The 20464-nt window shown below is 37.4% G+C and overlaps 2 protein-coding genes across 5 annotated transcripts in view; one reads left to right on the forward strand and one right to left on the reverse strand.

Moving 5' to 3' along the window:
- palm3 (paralemmin 3) overlaps window positions 1-11917 on the reverse strand; it is a 36450-nt gene extending 24533 nt beyond the window's left edge. The window contains exon 1 of one of the 2 annotated variants that reach the window (XM_077571621.1): window positions 11811-11917. The gene's annotated coding sequence lies outside the window, so the exon portion shown is untranslated. Of the gene's footprint in view, window positions 1-11467; window positions 11612-11810 lie in introns of those variants that run through there. The other variant, XM_077571620.1, reaches the window with a different exon arrangement.
- plppr2b (phospholipid phosphatase related 2b) overlaps window positions 11685-20464 on the forward strand; it is a 54981-nt gene continuing 46201 nt past the window's right edge. For 2 of the 3 annotated variants that reach the window (XM_077571626.1, XM_077571624.1), the window contains exons 1-3: window positions 11790-11950; window positions 16631-16711; window positions 18773-18907. The gene's annotated coding sequence lies outside the window, so the exon portion shown is untranslated. Of the gene's footprint in view, window positions 11951-16630; window positions 16712-18772; window positions 18908-20464 lie in introns of all 3 variants that reach the window. The other variant, XM_077571625.1, reaches the window with a different exon arrangement.

The following is a 20464-nucleotide window of genomic DNA, read 5'->3' on the forward strand; positions in this document are numbered from 1 at the left end:
CTTGTCGGTACATGTACACGCAACCTTGAGCTAGAGAGGTGTGACAGTCAATGACTGGACCACAGTTTCCCTCCAAAAGAGCAAAAAAGAAATAGCAGACCCTGAGATTTGTAGTACGAGTATGCAAATTAGAACTAAGGATGGACTTAATCATTTCTTAATAGTCCATATCAGTCGCTTTCGGCCATGTTGCTTGGTGTGCCTCAGTTTAATAAAAATGATCAAAGTTCAAGATTTTTTTTTTTTAACCAAAAGATTTGTGAGAGTCTTTTTCTGAAAAATGTGAATAAAATGTTTTCACTATGGATGTCAGGCGATTAAAATTTTTTAATGGTAATAATCGCATGACTTCAGTAGTTAACTCACGATTAATCGCAAATTTTATATCTGTTCTAATTCTAAATATACAATAACGTACAATAAAATATTTTTTCCATACTCTTGTTAAAATAAAAGTGGATTATTTTATTTTATTTTTTAAATAATAGAACTATGGCTGCAACTTTTAGACTTATAATACAGTAATTTCATAATAAATCATAAATTTTAGTTAAAATTAAAAAGATGTAATGTACGGTAAAAACAAGTGTGATACTGATTTGTGTTGGTCATTGTTCTGCCACTAGATGGCATAATTACATTTGTAAGACGGTGAAAGCTCAGTGCATTTTTCTTCTATCTCATCTTTAACATGAAGTAACTAGTGAAATTCTGCACATTTTTAAAATACAACTTGACCCCAGTCTCCACAAATATATGCATTATTATTAAATTTATTACTGATAAATTTTGACATGGATGTGTCTGCTGCATTGCGACTGGAAATTCCCATACATGTCAACCCATAAGATTTGTCCGTATTTCTTACGGATTTTTAAGTGTTGCAAAAGCATACGGGCGTATTTGGAAATGAATACGGATTTAACTGTTTTCATGAAAATAGTAATATTAGTATATATTGCTTACCCTTTTTAAATTGATTTAGTATTTACTGTCAGCTACGTGCTACACGTGTGCATAAGTTCGATTTAAACAACAACCGGTCACAAAATCTCGTCTATCGCGCGAGACTTCTAACAGTTTCCTGACATGCGCAGTTAAGAAATTTGTGTTAGCGCGAAAATTGCGAGTCGTTCGCAGTGGTTGAGAAAATGGGGGACAGGCCGGCCAAAAAAACAAGATACACCGGACGTTTTCGTTCGGAATGGACGGATTTATTTAAGGTAATTGGTCCGTCAAAACTTGGAGAAGAGTATGCATCATGTTCGCTTTGTTCACGGGACATTAAGGTTGCGGCATCTGGCATTTACGATGTCAAAGAACATTTGAAATCAAAGTTGCACGAGAGAAATGTGAAGCAACAAAAAAGTCAACCGTCCCTGTGATATTTAGAAATCTGTTTTTTCTTTGTGCAATAAAATGTCATTTGGAACAAGATACTGTCAATGTCTTCATATAAGAAAGAAAGTAAGGTAAGATTAATGTTATTGCATGAAACAGCTTTAGTATTGATAAAACTGACATAAGGATTTTTATGGGAAAATAAGGATTTTATGGGTTTGTAATACAGGTGGGACCAAATTAGGGTTGACATGTATGAATTCCCCCAGTACATGCTTTCCAACTAAGGGGCGGTCATTACCGATAATCGCGCGTTAAAAAAATGAGTGGCTCAAAATGAACGCACTAATTTTGACAGCCCTACTTTTTACCCGACAGGGCTGTGCGTTTCATTCAATACGGGTACAAGATTTATCCACTGTACTTTGTAGCTCAGCCATTTGTCATCACTCTAGAAGTCCAATAATTCTTGCTATTAATGAATTTTGTGATGCTTCTGAACAAGTGTATAATATGTGCCATTATTCTCAGAAGTAATTGTTCTCCCGGCAGTGTTTGACTTGCTAGCTTTGTGTGCAGGATTAGTGCGTGTGTATGTGTGTGTGTGTCAAACAGGTTTGGAGAGGAATGCAGTGCTAGTGTAATCTGCCCTCGGCTCATTTTCACTATTGTCATTACATCAAAAGCCCTTAGGCCTGCTTGCCAGAGGTCACAAAACCTTACAGAGGCAAGGTTTAAAGGAGAAAGTTTTCCCACAATTTAAAACAACTTCCCTGGTTTCAAGTCTGTGGCATGCTTTCATTAAAATACTCCAAGAATCCGAATTTTTTAACATTTCAGATTTATTGCCATAGTGAAAAAAGGAATCTATTGTCAAACAAGTTTAAGTGCATATATGCACTCCATCTTAGCCATTATTCAAAGTGCAAGACATCATCAATCAATTCCATCTCATTATTAAAGCTGGAGGATGTCTGGAAGGATGCGGTGAGGTCGTCCACATGTATTAATTGCTAACTTTTCTTTCCTAGTCGGGTCACCTTGCTACTTAAGCTTGTCAAATATTTAACTTTTCCTCTTTCTCAATTATCAGTGAGGACAAACAAAGTGACATTACAGCCCCCCTTGGAACAAATGAAGACTCAGAGGTTGTTGTTAATAGCACACTGAAGGACAAATACCGATCAAAAGGATCCGTCGTGGCATTAAGCAAACGCTCATTAGCAGTAAGGGGAAATATTATGGCGACCCTTGCGGCAAAATGACGTTTCAAGGATTACGCTGAATAAAACCTCAACACCGAGAATGAAGATGAAAAAGTGTTACGTTTAAGAACATTTGTAGCCTCGACTTCAAGTTTAAAAAAAATAAACGTTACACCTAGAGCATTGACACCAAGCACACACGCCACACCACAATGTTGTCAGATGACTTGTGGGAGGTGGGGGTGATCAGGTTTAGTTTTTGCTGTCTCTAGGGCTATTGCTCCCACAATAGATTGTGCTTTTGCACCCCAAGCAGAATTCCATGGCACATGGTAGCGCCAATACAGTAACTTCTTTCTACTGTTCAGAAAATACTCGCTCGGTTGTTCAACATGTCGGATCTACAAGAGCCGAGCTCAATTGTTTTACTCCAGGCAGGAATATCATGAAAAGGAGTGTAACCATCGTTCCCATCTTTTCTCTGGCTGTAATATTTCCGTATAAATAGAAAATAAACATTGAGGCCTTCTTGAGTTTGACTCATCTAAGGTTTGGATGTGGTGTTTTACACTGCAGCAAAGAAATCAAACAAAGCCAAGAGTGACAGCAAGACAACAGGAAGTGATGACATAAGCCTTTTAAAGACTATTGTCTGCTCGCAGTTACACTACATTGTTGTCCTGGGTCATGTTTAGCAGGATGACCTACCGATTTTCCAAATCATCCAAAGAAGCATTGTCTGTGTTACAATTTTATATTGAAGAAATTGTTGAATAGAAGTGTTGTTTCCCCCTAAATGATTTGTTTTCTGAATGTCAAAATGAACAAACTCACATGAAGGATGTTTATTTTGCACATTCTGCATCCAATGGCCGGCAACCACGTTTGGTCAAATTGGGATGGCAGATTTGTCCAGATGAGTTCGTACATCAACAGTTGATTAAATTAAGCTTTCTTTATTGACTAAGGTTGTGAGTATGTGTAAAAGTTGGCATCGATTCCAACGCAGATGAGACGCACAACAAAATCCGGCCTACGTGCTCTTTTGTTGCGTTTGGAGTGTGTGACCAAAAGCAATTACCCATTTCTAATGTATACTCCAGCTGTGCAACACGTTTATTTTGTGCAGGCAGCAGCACTCAGGTAATTGTGGTTGCCATTTGCAATTTCTGTTTCTCGTGTTCAACATTATCCTTAGTTTGCATGATTTGGATCATTTGATACCGTAGCATCTCCCCTGGAGGTCCTAATTTTTTTTTTTATTTGACCGGAAATGATGCCTGTAAAATTGTACAAAAATCACTAAAGTGAACATACAGCGTGATAAATCAGCAAATCTGGCAAAAACCTCATCTGAGCAAGTATCATTTTGTTGATCGATTACGTTCTGCTATTTCTTTGGCTTTTTGCGACATTCCAAAAGATGGATTGTTGTCAGGCTTGATGACAAGTGAGAGCATATTGCAGAGGACAGCTTATTTATTTGATTTGATTTCAAGAGAAGATTATATCAGACTTGAAGTCAGCAACTATACACTATCATCAAAGTTAATAAGTCCAAGTTTGTTTTTTTAAAATATATTTTTAATATTACAATGTTTTCTGCAATTCTTTTTATAGTGACATTTACTCACTTGGTAAAATGTTATTAAAATATGACCCTTGATGAAAGAAAAAAAAACCTGCCAGATCTAGAAGTCTAGAAAGCTTTAAAACTGTTTCAAAACAAGTTATCACCTTCACAACATGTCCTTACAGTCTAATATTTATCTGCTTGATCAATACATTGCTGATGGTGGCAAAGGAAGGGCAAGAGGATTTTGGAATGGAGACAACAGATAAAGTCAACAGAATGGTGCTGAATGTTTTTTTTTTTTCTGTCCTCTCTACGTGGAAAGGACTTCTGAGACTTTAAATCAACAGATTATTGCAAATGAAAGTGCCCTGTCCCGACACAGCGTCCTCGCAAAAAATGGATGAACGGAGAGATCTCTCTTGAATGTTGAAGTATGAATATAATCTCAGAATGGCAAATATGAATATTATATTATAAAGTATTTTAAATGTCTTCCTGTTTTGGCACTCAGCACCTTTGCCACCTATCAACAAAGTTCCACGTATAGTAAATCAGTTTTTGTATTCATTGTGTTATCCTGCACGGAGCAAACATACTGTTTTTTTTCAGCACATTCAAACATTAACTAAATCTGTCTCGCTACTGCCCCCCCCCCCCCCCACCTAATGCTACGTAATTAAAATGAGCCGTTTCAATGCAGGTTTACTCATTTTCTGGACAACTACCAAGCACAATCTTGCTACATTTATAAATGAAATCCACATTGAAAAACCATTAGTGCTACATGGAAATCCAGCTATGGCTCAGTTAGCGCTGTCATCCGTACACAATGGAGGGCATTGACCTCGTAGCTTAGTTATGTTGTTTCCAGGAGAACCATCTTTGTGTGAGACGTGCTTCCATTATTAACACAGGCAAGTTTTGTGTGCAACCTTTAAACACAGTTGTAGCAGTGCTAACAAGCCATATCGACATAACTTAGGGCAGACTTCTGAACTTGTGACTGCAACCTAAAGAGAACAGGAGTCATTTGACCAATTATTGGTGCATTTCGCCAGTACTCTGGTAGTAGCAATTTCCAGGATCCCAAACATAAAACTTTGATTGCGCCTATTTAGACTACAAAGAACAGATGATTTCATTTTACATTTGTATGATGTGTAGGAATGTTGACTTTTTACTTGAAGTGTACTGATTCAATTTCCATTTAGTTCTATGGGATTTATTTTCTCTGAATTATGACAAGCTTTGTGGAAAGTACCTCTTTAATTCATTTTAAAAACGTTGTTAGCATTTGTTACTATCAGGGCTTGTTCCTCATATTTAGTTGACTATTTGGTAAAAACACCACACATTTGCTGCTTGGCTTTCGGTTTATAGTGGAGGCCGTAAAAGGTAACATTGCTTGCTCTAGTAATGGGAAAAGAGATGAGAAAGTCCAATATGACATTAACTGTGGATGGAGTGGAGGGAGAGATGCAGTATGCCAGGAGCAATGCCGCAGTGAGGAATTTCCCTCTTCCTGAAAATCCATCCGTCAACCAGGTTGACAAGCTCGTGGAAAGATGTGAATTTCATCTCTCCTGGCAACCTCTTCATGTTTCTCTTTTTAGTTTCCCAGATGCCGCTTTCAGATTCAAAACACTGTATTTCCTGTTTCTTGTGTTTTTCACTACACTAGTTTCAAAACAGCCGAAAGGTTATCAACTGAATCACATCTTATTTCTATGAAATCCCCTTTGGACTATCACAGGGTCTTACATTTATTCTTTAATGTGTTATCATTGAGCTACTGGACTTCTGTATGGCAGAGCTAGAAGTTTGGTCATACAATGTGTTACTCTCTTTATTTTGTGTTAGTTTTGCCGTAAACATCAAATGGGAGTGTCAATTAACAGCTTGAACTAAGCACAGTTGGACTATTTTTGAAGAACTGTCTGCGATCTGCGAAACTACACACAGACGCGCGAAAAGCAGAATATTCTTTATTAACGAGTTCTTCAATTTAAAAGCAAGCACTGTTTTCATCTTCATTCGCACGCTTTATAAGAGATCTGATTCAGCCAAACAAACGTTTTTGGAGCGTGGTGGGGGAAATTAAGCTGAGTTATCCAAGTGGAGCAGAGAAGAAGAGAAGGCGAGGAAAATAAATAGTTTTAATTTTAAAATAACGACAACGAAGGTTTCAACCACTTTTCAGTGAGACAGAACAACAATAGCTCGATGCATTAAAGATTACGCGGAGAGTGACAAATGATCATTTTCATCACAAAGATGTAACTACTAAAGCGGTCGATGGTAAAAAAAAAAATTACATTAAATGTCGATTATGTTCTTAATTACAGTCGTGTTCTGATGATACAATTGTTAACTCTTTGACTGCCAAAAACGTTAAATAACGTTTAGTAAAATCCTATGGGGGAGTGCCAAAGACGTTAAAAGACGTTTTTTTCAAAACAGGTGAAACTAACCATTTTCTATTGTTGATTACTGAAAAACGGAATAAGGTAGATACAAACTTTTTTTTCTGATGAAAGATGAGAGTCCAATCTTTCATTTGGTAGTATGTGTGTTTCCATAGTCCAAACACATAATTTCCTGTGGACCTTGAAAGATCAGTCAAAAATGCTTAAATCGGCTGGCACCCACGGCATCCCTTTTCTGAAAACGTCGTGGCAGTCAAAGAGTTAAATAACGTTTAGTAAAATCCTATGGAGGAGTGCCAAAGACGTTAAAAGACGTTTTTTTCAAAACAGGTGAAACTAACCATTTTCTATTGTTGATTACTGAAAAACGGAATAAGGTAGATACAAACTTTTTTTTCTGATGAAAGATGAGAGTCCAATCTTTCATTTGGTAGTATGTGTGTTTCCATAGTCCAAACACATAATTTCCTGTGGACCTTGAAAGATCAGTCAAAAATGCTTAAATCGGCTGGCACCCACGGCATCCCTTTTCTGAAAACGTCTGGCAGTCAAAGAGTTAAGAAGTATTTTAAGGAGTACTTGTAACTTAGGATAGTCACACTTTTTAGATGTTGACAAACAAGATTCAAAATCTAACAAAGTGCCCGCATATAGCAACAGAAGGGAGCTACTCGGTATAAGTGATGAGGGCGGCATACAGTAGTTGACATAGGGGTCATGCAACATGAGAGCCATAGGTAGCATAAGTGATGTTGGAAATAAAAGTGACCCAGGCAAAAAATATGCTTCATGCATTTAGAAGGGACATGAGCGACCCAGTCATATGGCAAAATAAGGTGACATATAAGTCGTGTGGCACAAGTGATTGGGCAGGATCCACACAAAAAATGATCCGACAAGTATCCTGGCGTAAACAAAATACAATCATGAAATCGGGAATAATTAAAATAATTAAAACAAGCTGAATAATTACAATACGGCATGCTGAAAACAGCGGCCATCACATCACAACAGCGGTGTCAAACAATTTAGCGTGACAAAACCAGCTGGTGTTCACATGATGGATATGAATAGCAAACATTTCCTGTTCAGGTGTTGAGGTAAGTATTGATTTGTAAGAAGTCAGAGAAAATTGATTTGACTAAATATTCTGCAACACAGAAATGAGGGCTGACTCGAGCTATAGTAAAAGCAAGTATTTGAAAGTAAACAAGAAGTTTAATCAATATGACACAATGTATCATCTGCAGATGTCCTCTGCACATCAGTATTAATATAAAACATAACCTAATGGTGCTCCCTCAGGATAGAGCCAAGGATATATCAACAAAAGTGCGTCACTAGTATATTTGCAAACAAACAGCTTTTAGTGTCTCATACAAATCTTATGACTGTCACTGTTTCTGTCTAAACGAGAGAGAGAAAAAAAAAGCAGTTGACTTGAACACAACAAACAGTGCAAAGTTCCACCATAGCCACGAGATAAATTTAGACATCACAAATCATTTACAGCACCTCAGCCGTGGTCATTTCACTTTAGTAAAACCTTGAACAGTCTGTGTCAGCAACTGTAGTTCAATTTGTGTTTTTGTTAGGACATGAACTGCCTCGGTGGTGATTTAGTGCGCTGCAAATCATCAGACGATTGTGTTCTTTGGCTAGGAGTGCGTTCTTTCGCACATCTCGTGTAAGGGATTCCTTACATTCACCTGAAATCACAGGCCTAAGGGGCCATTCGTGTAAGATGTTTTATTATTACCATTTTGTAAAATGGATAAAAATTTATTTAGACAGTTTGGGTAGTTGAAATACAATCTCATACAGGACAATGTGCCATTGCTAACTACTCATTTAGAGTGCATATTAGAAGGTAGGCTTGGGCATAATAACAGAAGAATCAATTACCGTAACTGACTAACAATTATTTTGATTGTATTTGATTCTATTTATTGTGCCTTGAAGCAGTTGATGCAAAACGGAGATGGAAAAAAGTCTGAGCTGCTTTACAGTAATCAACGTCAGTCGTCAATTGCAAAAGAAAAAAAAAAAACATTCCCAATTCACTGTGTCGCAAAAGTATTCTTGTTAATAAGCCTTCAAAAAGAAAGTATTTCCTGTGAGCCAAATTAGAGGCACCCCCTTCGGAAAAGGCCTCAAGACCCTTCCGTCTCGAGCCTGACAGAAGAAGCAGCAGCATTTGAGGAGCTCCTGCTGGGATCTTTGTTTGTAAATCAGCATGCGAAGCAGTGTCTGTTTGATGGATTGCTCAAATGAAGTTCCTTACAAATAAACTTCCAGAACAAGAATAGCTGTGGTTGCAAGGGTGTTGCCATTAAGTAGACCTCGGTGAGTCATAAAAGCCTAAAAACAAATGTGTGGTTAATATGAACTTGAGCTTGAGATCTTACATGCATGTGTGACTTGTGTGAATTAACTCATTCACTGCCATTGACGGCTATAGACGTCAAAAATTCATTTAAACTATTTCTATTAGTTTAAATTTTTTTCTACTTTTGTTAACAAGAGTATGAAAACCTATATTTTTTTTATTGTACATTTAGAACAGATATAAAATTTGTGATTAATTGTGAGTTAACTAGTGAAGTCATGCGATTAATTACGATTAAAAAAAATGTAATAATCTTTAAATCGCGTCAGGCGATTACATTTTTTTATTTGTAATTAATCGCATGGCTTCAATAGTTAACTCACGATTGATCTGTATTTAAAAAAAAAAAATCTAGGTTTTCATACTCTTGTTAACAAAAGTAGAACAAAATTATATATATATATATATATATATATATATATATATATATATATATATATATATATATATAATAAATATAGAAATAGTTCAAATGAATTTTTGACGTCTATTGCCGTCAATGGCAGTGAATGAGTTAAGATGGTGCAACACTGCATGGTTCAAGTGGCACAATTGCGATTTTTTTTTTTTGTTCTCAAGTGTGGCACAATTCAGATATGCCTCATTGTAGCGTGAATAGAAAAATATGCAACTTCAGATTAGAATCAGCCCTCTTTCACAGATATAAATCTGATACGTAACGGGTTCCTGGCAATTGGTGAGGCATACACACTTGCGTCTGCCCAAACAGCACAAATAGAAAAATAGCTGTAAATGTAAACAACAAGAAACAAAAGCATAGATAATTTAATAAGTTCTAAATATGCTACATTAGAGGCGTGTCTGTCCATCATTATTAAGCTAATTAACTGCTGAGGGCAGCTAGTAGAGTGATGCAGAGGTTACATCCATTTAAATCAATGGAGGAGAGAGCCAGCGCAACTGCCGGTAAATGACGGAAGCGGGAGTAAGTCACATAAAGTATGTGCAAATCACAATGCTTTGCGTTCCAACATATTACAGTGGCCTGAATAATACTACGTGGCCGTGTCGTGTCGGGCCATCAAAGTTCACTGACACTGGCCTGACTGAGCCAGTACAAATTTCATAAAGAATATAATGACATTCTTGTTTTTATTATTTAATGTTCAATTTGAGTTTTAGCCATTTAAAGTTGATCAATCATCACTGAGCTTTTTACCACGCACATTTTTGCCCATCAGGTGAAATCCTTCCATACGGAATGGCTTGAACAAGATATAAAGCCCGGAAAATGTTCAATATTCAGTTCGATTTTATACTACAAAAAAAAAACAAAAAACATCCATCCACGCAAAAAAAAGTAATTTCACAGTTTAAAGCCCAAAAACTTTCCATCAGCGGTAAAAGATATTTTTGTCCTTTTTAAAAAATAAAAAATAAATCAGTGTAAAACAAGTCACACCACCGTCCTCCACTGATGATGTGAGTAATCAGTGAGCTCAGCAACAATTTCTCATGCCTAAAACATTTACTCTTAGCATTTGCTTCAGGTACTGTACTTGGATATATTTTATTTTAGTACAGAAAGGGATATGCAAAACGTGCTTAGGGAAAGTGGCTGGTGTAGGAGATAATATATGATACAACATTTTTGAAAGCACCACCCACTACAAAGAACAAAGTAAAGTTTTCTATCGCTATCTTCAAATGACTGTTTTCCAACCAGCCACAAGAGTCTACAATTGGTGAAATAAGTAGCCTACTATAGACCCGCTACCAAGGCAGATAACTAGCTAACTAGCATGGCTAACATCAGTTTATTTTCACTATATGACGTTATTTCACAAAGCAGAAAAATTGTTACTAATTTTCTAAGAATAACTGTTCTTTTGTATCCTACATTTTAATTGTATTGAGAAACAAATCTATTGTTTTTTTTTTTTAACGTGTACTTATTTTCCTATCTACAATCAATGAAAAAAACATGACAATATGAGTTGCATCTGCGGCCCCATAAAATGAAGCGGTGGGCCAAATCTGGCCCCCGGGCCTTGAGTTTGATACGTGTCATTTACAGGGTCTCAAAATATTTGGGTATTTTGAGAATCAAAACTATGATGTTGCCTATAAAGAAAATGCATCTGACACTGCAAGAGCAAGAGCTTGGAAGTGCCAAAAGACAGGCCAGCTTTTTAAACTACTGCATCATAAAACATAGCCTGCAGACTTGAACTTTTTAACTCATAAAAAGTGTTCAAAAAGCAAACTTAAAGAGATCCTGATGGTCCCAGACAAAGCTACTGTAAAAACACTTTTCAATCATGTGAGTGCCACTTGCATGATTAGGTAAGGTTCAACACGTTTGAAACGCAAAAGTCACATTCTAATAATCTCCGTTGAAGTGTTCAGGTCAGACAAGTTAACAGCTGTTGAGCTTGTTCAACTCTTTTCTGGGCTCGTTTCCAGCAGCATGAGCCGCTTTCAAAAGGTGTCAACCGCACGCACAGAAACATTTACAAGGGAAATAAATGCAGTACAGTTTGAAGTATGGAGTTTAACGGAAACTCACCTGCGGATGGCTTGATTAAATCCAACTGAGCGCGGAGTTTAAAGTAAAACCAAGAAACACGCGGAAATAATCAAACGAATCGCTGTAATAGTGCGAGCTTGACTAAAAAAAACTAAAGGACGTTTCCTGAACACCTGAGCCAGGAAGTGCTATTAAAACATTCCGCGCGCTTGCCCACCTACTTAAAGATGGTGTCCAAAACTGGAGGAAAGTTTTTGCTACATCGGTAAAAACAAGAGAAACACTCCCGAGTCCGACACACAAGCACGCAGCCCTCGCGTCTGTAGCGAGTGAGAGGAGGAGGAAGAAGAAGAAGAGGAGGAAGCCAGTCGGCGGTGGTTACCTGACTCCCGTGGCGGTGAGCTTTTAGTTGGGCCGGCCCCTCCTCACTCAAGCAGGCGGCTTCGAGTGTCCAAATGTCGGCTGCAATGTCAACAGGTTGGGATGCTTGTCTGGCTTGAACCGGCGCCATGGCCCGCCTTTGTGAGTAGTGAAAGTGACGAATGGCCATGTAAACAGCAGCTGTCCACATTACTTTTGCTCGGCAATTAACTGGTACTATAGCCGGCTAATTTTCTACCGTGCTGAGTAGTAACATGATGGAATTAAATCAAATGTAATAATGTTTTCTGAACAATATGCAGAAGGGCCGTGGCTTGCGTTTTACATTCAAATTGTTTTGCTGCCAAGCAATTAAAGTCTACTATTGTATTGCAAATCAATATTCCCCACTGAATTTTGAAATTTCAATCATAAGCCACCAGTTTTTCATCACGTTTTTGAGAAAATAAAAATAAATGCTCAATATTGTAAAAAATATAATAAAAGAGAATGTGAAGAAATAAAGGGAATTTATAAAGTGTAAATACTAGGAGTGTGACTTGCCTAGTACCTGGCGATTCGATTCGTACCACGATTCATAGGTCACGATTCGATATCGATTAATCCCAATACGAATCTAAAAATGTATTATTGCAATTTTCTTACTCAAATTTAGAAAATACTAATCAGTAAACTTGTACATGTACACTGTAAGCTTATAACTGAGCCACTGCATTTAACAAACAGGTTGCAGTCGGATTCATGTTTGAACAGCACTGAAATAAAATATTAAGGCTTAATGTTAATGTTAATATAGCATTCTTCCATGCTTAATGTGTGAATCCTAACCCTAAGTAAGACATTTTGTTGAATATTCCCATAAAAAAAATGATGTTTAAAAATCGATTCGGCCACATATCGAATCGATTCGAGAATTGCGCGCTGTAATATCGCGATGTATTGCAGAATCGATTTTTTATAACACCCCTAGTAAATACTGTAGCCTATGTATGTGAGTGAGTGACATCAAGAACATGGCAGGTTAGTCACTGGTCTTCTTTTTCCTTTTTTCTTATTAACTTTCTTTTCCTATCTGAGCGACATGACCTGGAAGTACTTGGAGGAAAGGTCGTACGAATCTTTAAATGATTTGTAAATGTGCCTAATTCAATCTTAACCCTATTGTTTTTATCCTCCCCCCTTTCTCGTGTTTTTTTCCCCCCACCTGAAAGCATAAATCAAATACAAGCTCATCCTTTAGTTGCAGCCCACGATGACTACAATCTTTATTTATTTTGAAAATGACCCGTTGTGTGAGTGCCACTGTTTCATGACTGCTCGTAATTTGAAAAACTCACGTTTGGGCTCTCTTATACGAGTCAAAGTAGCCTACCACTGTACAGTATTAAAAAAAATGATTTTAAGGTCTTCATTCCCTTTTAACCTTATAGTATTCACCTTCTTCTATCTCTCACTTTTCTCTGCGTTATCTGCAGTCATCTGCAATTCTTCCCTCACCACATCAATAAATCCCTTTGGTCTCCCTTTTAGTTTCACAGCAGATCGTTGAGGAGCAAAATCCCTCCGAACACACCCCGCACAACAGGATAATCATTCAGGATAATATTTCAGAGACATCCAGGAATTGGGTCTCTGATGACTTTGATCACAAGGGAGCAAAAATGTCAAAATTTGGCCTGATTTGTGGTATGTCTGGTACCCCTTAAATATAACTAAATCAATTAGATGGATAATATACAGTATTCACTAGGAGAAAGTCCTTGGCTAAGATTTGCAGTGACACTTGTGTGAAACGAGTACAGCCACTCACTCACTCGGCCTACTTCAGATTTCCCAGGATGATATGAGATGGTCGTCTTTGTGAACACACCCAGACGTGCTTGTATCATAACTTTGTCCTCACAAAAAAAGCTAGCTTTTTTTTTTTTTTTTGCGGGCCTGTGTCAGCTCAGGGATTTGTTCGTTTTGCGCTTTTTCATTCACAATGCAACGAGCGGTTGCTTTTGTACCTGTGTGTCCATGCGCACGAGGACCAGAAGCTTCTAAATGCCTCTTTTTGTCGCGTGGTTTGCGTGTGTGTGTGTGTGTCTGCCTTTGTGGAAAGAGACCCAATTACAAACGTGTACAGTTTGTGTCGCATGCTTGAGTAAACGGGACCAAGATTAATGGAAATCCAACATGTGACAACACGGAAAAGATTGCTTGTGATAAGCAGCAAAGGAATGGAATCTTCTGCTTAAATCACTCGGCTACCTTGATCCGACTCGCGGAACACTTCAGGGTCTTTATGTACTGTTTTATGGACTAGTCTCAAAGGAATTTAAGTTGCTTTAGTTTTTTTTGTAATCCTTTTAAATTGGAAAAAATGTGCAAGTTGTGCTATAATTCATGCACTTAACTGTACTCTCACAGCTTCTAAAAACGTCGACTCAGAGACAAATGGAAGGAATTTGGAATTATATAGTGTAATTGATATATTTTTATTGGGTTTGCAGAATAATTTGGGGTGGAAATGAGCATTATGCCCAACTAGGATTTTGAACTGTCTGTTTTCTCATTAATAGGGGATGTAACGATACCCAAACATTACGATACAATATTATCACGATATTGTGGGGAGGCTGGCGATATAAAAAAAAAAAAGGTACATGCATTGTAAAAAAAAAATAGAGCTCATACTAAAAAATCGATATTGTGCTTTTGTACATAACATCAATGCATACAGTATAAACAACCTTCAATCTCTTTTTTAATTTTTTTATTTATTCCCCCCCCCTTTTTTTTCTGAGACCTTCAACCTTCATTCTCTAATAACACTTAATATTGAGGCACTTCCTAATGCACGCACACATTGAGTTCCTCCACATATTGACTCGGTTCACAAGCATATTACGTTCCCCTTCATCTGACCATTAGCATGGAGTTTAAACATAGAAGGGCCAAAACATGCCTTGTGAAAATTAAACTGCACTAAAAAAATAGCCACCAGAGGGTGCTAGAACTGCACAAATGGAAATCAAACTGACTTTTAACAGATGTGCTGCTTTTAATATCGTGACATGACGATATTGCCGCTATCGTTACATCCGTAATCATTAATATTAAAAAAATATGCAAAGTTTTAGGCACTGAATTCAAATCTGAGCCTTTAGGTAGCCTTTTGCCTTTTATCGGCTAACGCATCCAATTCACAAAGCGCATAGATGTCAAAACAAAACAGGTCAAAGATTCATTTTTCCGAAATTTATGCATAAAACAGTAGGGCGTATTTGATTTTGATGGAAGGGCACCTTTAAAGAAAATACAACAGTCAAGCTTGTAGCTACTTAACCGTTAAATCTATCTGAACTGCACATAAGCAGTGATTCTGTCACGTACCACTAGAGGGAGCCTGTGTTCCACGACTGGAAAAATTACCACACTTTGAGAATCGCTGCTCGTCTCGACAGAAGGTAGTACAAATACAAACAAAACACAACAAACATACCCACACTGGGTAAAAAAATCAATCAATCAATAAAAAGGACAGGGTAGGCTATGTAATGTTTGCAAGGTAACATTTATTCAGTTTGCCATTATAGCTTGCTCCATAGCTAATCACTAATAATATACCAAACACTAATACAAGGCTAAAACTTTAGATGATTAAAGATGATGTTGCTTTATCATTGTTTTAACTATTGTATTTGATATTGTACAAAACAAAAATAGATGTGCACTGGATATCCTTTTTTTTTTTGAACATCGATAAGCAATAGATGTATTTGCACTTCTCATTGAAGTATCTTTCAGTAACGTTTTTTTTTTACTTTCACCCCCAAAAAAAATCAAATGAAAAACCAGTGTTGCATTGCTTGATTACTACTAGAGTGTGCTCTGATGATTGAGCTTTTTGAGAGAGTGTAGTTGATTCAAAGTCATTAGCTGACATTTAATTTGAGGGTCTAGGCATCTTAGCTGAATTGATCCACCCCCTCTCAGTTCTCTCAACTTTGCTCATTTTTCTCTCTTCTGTGCAAGGCCATTTTCAAGTGGCACTTGTTTCATCTACAACTGTATGTGCTCTTTAACCGCGTCAGGTTTCCATGGGAACTGCAGCTTGTCATCTTCGACAACACAGGAGTTGATCGTTCTTACTTCGTAGTGAGAAAAAAAGCTAATTTGCCATGAGTGCTCCGAGCTCCCCTAACAACTGTTAGTTGCGTGCAGCAATTCCAAAATGTGTTTAACCACATAATTACATTATGCTCATTGTGCACAGTAATAGAAAAGGAACTCTGAATATGCTATTCGCATATAAGCGGAAGTGGGGGAAATGAATGAGCTCGTTCTGTTCTGTCGCCCGTTTTCGAGGCTGATTCCCACACCAAGTTCAATTTTGTATGGAACTCCCCCAGGGTACGTCCACACTTGGCCAGCTGTCCGCTGCCGCAAATGCAGCATGCTTTAACATGCCTACCTCCTAAACGCATATCCATTCATTGAAGTATAATATAGTGGAACCTCAATTTACGAGCGTCCATGTTTACAATTCAGGTTACGCACAACATTTCCGTCGAAAAATGACCTCTATTTACCCGCTATTTTTGGTATATAAACAATCTTAGTATCCTACAATAATAAGTCTGATATTGTTTGTTGTAATCAATATTAATTTTGTTTTTTTTGTTGAAAAATATTACTTTAAAAAAGGACCTTGAAAAAATAATTGCAAATTAAATCGCAATCACAATTTTGAGGGGGGGGGGGGGTAAATCAGAATTAGTTAATTTTCCAAAATGTAATAACTTTTCTTTCTTCATCTCTTTTCATTTTTTTCAGGGGAAGACTTGCACAAAACTAGCACAATTGCTGGTGTGCTTGTATCTGTGAGCCTCTGACCCATTTAGGACCATGTGTTGGGTATGTCCTACTTTTCTGCTTATCTCTGCAACCTCAACTTGCAAGTGACAGCTTGTGTGACATAATATGATGCATATCAACTGTACTGTATTACAGAATGGGACACTATGTGTATTGGGCTGGGCGATATGGACAAAAAATTAAATCTCAAATTTTTTTTTTTCAGTAATTCAGGACGATTATAATTTTAATCTAATAAACCCAACAAACCTTTATTTAAAGGTTTCATTTATTCAAAAATAATTCCTGCGCAAAATGTTCAGACAATAAAGTATACTGATTATAAATCAGTTTTAACATAAACTTAACATTCATAGCTTGCGCTTAAATGCTACAATTAAGTAGTTGGTAGCTATTGTAAAAACATGTCTTGTAAATCACCCCATCCAGACATTTTCTGAGTTTTTTTGTTGTTGTTGCTTTAAAGCAGAAGCCTTAACATTTTGTGTTAACATTAGTCAGGTTTCCATCCATTTGTTTCAAAAAATTTAAGCAAATTTACTGAAAATGCGCCAAACTGACATGCGACTTATTCCCATTTCCATCTGTTCCTTTTTTGCGAATATTGAGAAGGGGACTCCACCGCAGTAGGTGGCAGTATACACCGTTAGAGATGTGATCCACCAGTCATTTCAAAGAAGAAGAAGAAGAACAGGAAGCGACTCTGCTGTGTGATGACGTCGTATGAGTTTGCTTTTGTAATTCTTGATAAACCGTAGCGTTTCTTTGCTAAAATCTAAAATAGCATTAATCTTCGCTTCTTTAATTAATTCCCAAAAATATTTTGTTTCGTGTGACGTAATATCCGGTCAAAACGTGCAACGTTTATCCGGGCTTGCCAGCGGTTATTTGCAAAACCATCGATTTTCCTTTTTTCGATACGCTTCAAAATCCACCTCCGCCAAGCGTAAAAACTTTTTGGCGAAATTTGGGCCCTTTTCTTAAATTTCTAGCGTTTCCATTCAGTTTTATTTTCGCATTTTTTGAAAATTTTAATAAAAATGGGTGGACGGAAACCCAAACTGTTCATTATTCCCTCCACCTTGACTTACTTCCATCTAAGAAAAAAAAACGTTCCTAGATAATAATGATGCTCCCACCGCCGGTTCGGGTTAGGGTTCATTTGGTGATGAGTTGTATTTGCAGCAAACCTATCGCCGCCATATTGTTTATCCGTGATTGTTTGATTGATTGATTGAAGGTGGATTAAATTATGAACAGTTCAGAATAGCGGCACTAAAACTTCAGCGCTTTGACTAGAAAGCAAAAAATCAAATGTCAGGAAAAGCCTACTTTTGGCAGGTGTGTGCTGACTCTCATTAGCATGAGTCTGACGTAAGTGATTACCATAATTGCAAACACAGTCACATTCCAGTTACAATACCGTGTGCACACTTGTGCAAACACATTACTTTAGTTATTTATATTTATTTCCCCTCTACAGGTTATACCAAACCACATTATTGGTGTAGAAAGTTTTGCGATATCTTGCTGTCATTTTTTTATATCGCAAAAACCTGGCATTTTCGATCTGCCGTATTATCTGACAGTGGTGGTCTTACGAAGCACTAACGTGCAGGCCAGGGTGTCTTCCCTTTTCTCCTACACACCTCTTACTCTCCTCGTCTTGCTCTCATTTTGTACCTCGCTCCCTGGCGCACACGCTGACCGTTTCATGTGCTCCCGCTGTCACATTTTCTTATTCCCATTTCCCACCCTCTGTTTTTTTTTTCCCTCTTCCTCTCCGCCTCTCCGCTCCCACACATGCATGCAGATGCGCACACACTTTCTCTCCATCCCCCTCTCTTTCCTCCCTCTCCATCCTCTCGCATTCACCAGCAACGACACCCGGCAGCCTCTTTCTCGCTGAGCCTGTGGATTCCCCCCCCCTCCTCCGCCCCCCGTGCTTGACTAATTAGCCTTGAAGTGCTGTTGAAAGATCATCATGTTCATCTCGACGACCTAGCGCCACACGTATACGTTGGCTGGGAGGCTGCAGGGTACCGGGCACGGACGGGCAAGAAGCTCACTGTTCTCACTGAGCCTCTCTTGACTTTTCAGCGATCAAGTGGCGGAAGTGAGAAGAAGGTTGCGCTTTGAGACGCAACCACAGAATGGACTGCTGGAGCAAATCTTGCTAAAGAGGAAGACGCCAAGGAAGCCCTTGTGACAGCTTGAAACAGCCAGAGGTTTAAGGTGAGTTGAACAGTCGGGTTATGTAGCACCACTTGTTGGATTGACACCCAAGTTGACATGTATTTTTCATGACTTGTATTTGTTTGCCATTGTTTTTACGTTAAGTCTATCGGACAAATATAATAGTGTGATGTACGTTCTGGAAGAGCGCGGGCATGTGCGCTTGCATGTGTGCGCACCAGCGAGATAGTGAACTGGTTCCTTTGTGCCCAAGGGAAGCCGATGGGAGCGCATCAATGTGAAAGACACGGACAGCCGCACCAGAGACAATCAGTCACGCCAGCTTTATGCCTGATGGCATCTCTTGCTTGAGATGATGGGCACATAAAAAAGCCATATAGGGCATTTGCAGCGCAACTTCATGAGCGCGTGTCAATCCGCATTTATGGTGCATTTGGTTTGACAAAATCTTTAGAACAACTGTCAGTTTTTGCACAGTGCAACGCACAATTAAGTATGCTGTTTTTTTCTATATATATATTTTATATATATATATATATATTATATATATATATTTTATATATATATATATATTATATATATATATTTTATATATATATTTTATATATATATATATATATATATATATATATATATATAGAGATATATTTTATATATATATTTTATATATATATATTTATTTATTTAGCCAGTCACATTGTATACGCATTTAGATAATAAATACAAAGTTAATTAAAAAAAAAAAAGTACTGTCACTATCGTGTCATCTGAATCAATTAATCTATCGATTATTCAATCGATTAATCGGATTCATTTTAATTTAGTATTAAAGTGTATTACAAAAGTTTTTTTTTTTTTTTACCTGGTTGCTGTTTCAGTGATTGGTGGTTATTTCGTACTTCGTATTTATATAGTGGAGAAAAAAAGTGGGATTGATGTTGTACTATGTTACCGGTTCGGTCATTGGAGTAAAAACAGATATTTGAAAATGTCTTTTTTGGATTAAATACAGAAGATAATCAGTCTTCTTTCATGAAGAACTACAGGAATTATTGTTGATATGCTGAAATCAGAGGACTTGCACAATTTTAAATAAAATGGCTCAAAACGATTACTTGACTATTAAAATAGTTGTCGAATAATTTCATAATGGGTTACTTGTCGATTAATCTATTGATTTTGACAGCTCTTAAGTTAATTAAATAAATCCACCTTAAAAGTATTCTCTCCAACTCGGACTCATATTTGCAACACATGGTGGTATCACGTTATAGAAAAGGTAATTACTGTACTGTGATGCCATCTTCATCGACCACCTTTTAATTTGGAAATTAATTGGGGCCATTACTACCCGAGGCTACTATTTGAGGAAATATGATTACCTCAGATTCCAGCTGCCAATCAACCCCCCCTTATTGTAATTCTCATTAGGAGGGTATTTATTGCAGGTCAAATTGCAATATGTCGTTTTGTTTCACGCTTGTTCCTGTAAAGTGGCAAGCAAGTGTAATCTCCACATACTGTATTATCGTTGCAAGTTCTTATCTCATAGGTTCAGTGAATACTATTAAACTCGTTAAAAACTTAATGAGCTGA

Source organism: Vanacampus margaritifer, chromosome 7, assembly GCF_051991255.1.
Source record: "Vanacampus margaritifer isolate UIUO_Vmar chromosome 7, RoL_Vmar_1.0, whole genome shotgun sequence".
Taxonomy (NCBI): Eukaryota; Metazoa; Chordata; class Actinopteri; order Syngnathiformes; family Syngnathidae; genus Vanacampus; species Vanacampus margaritifer.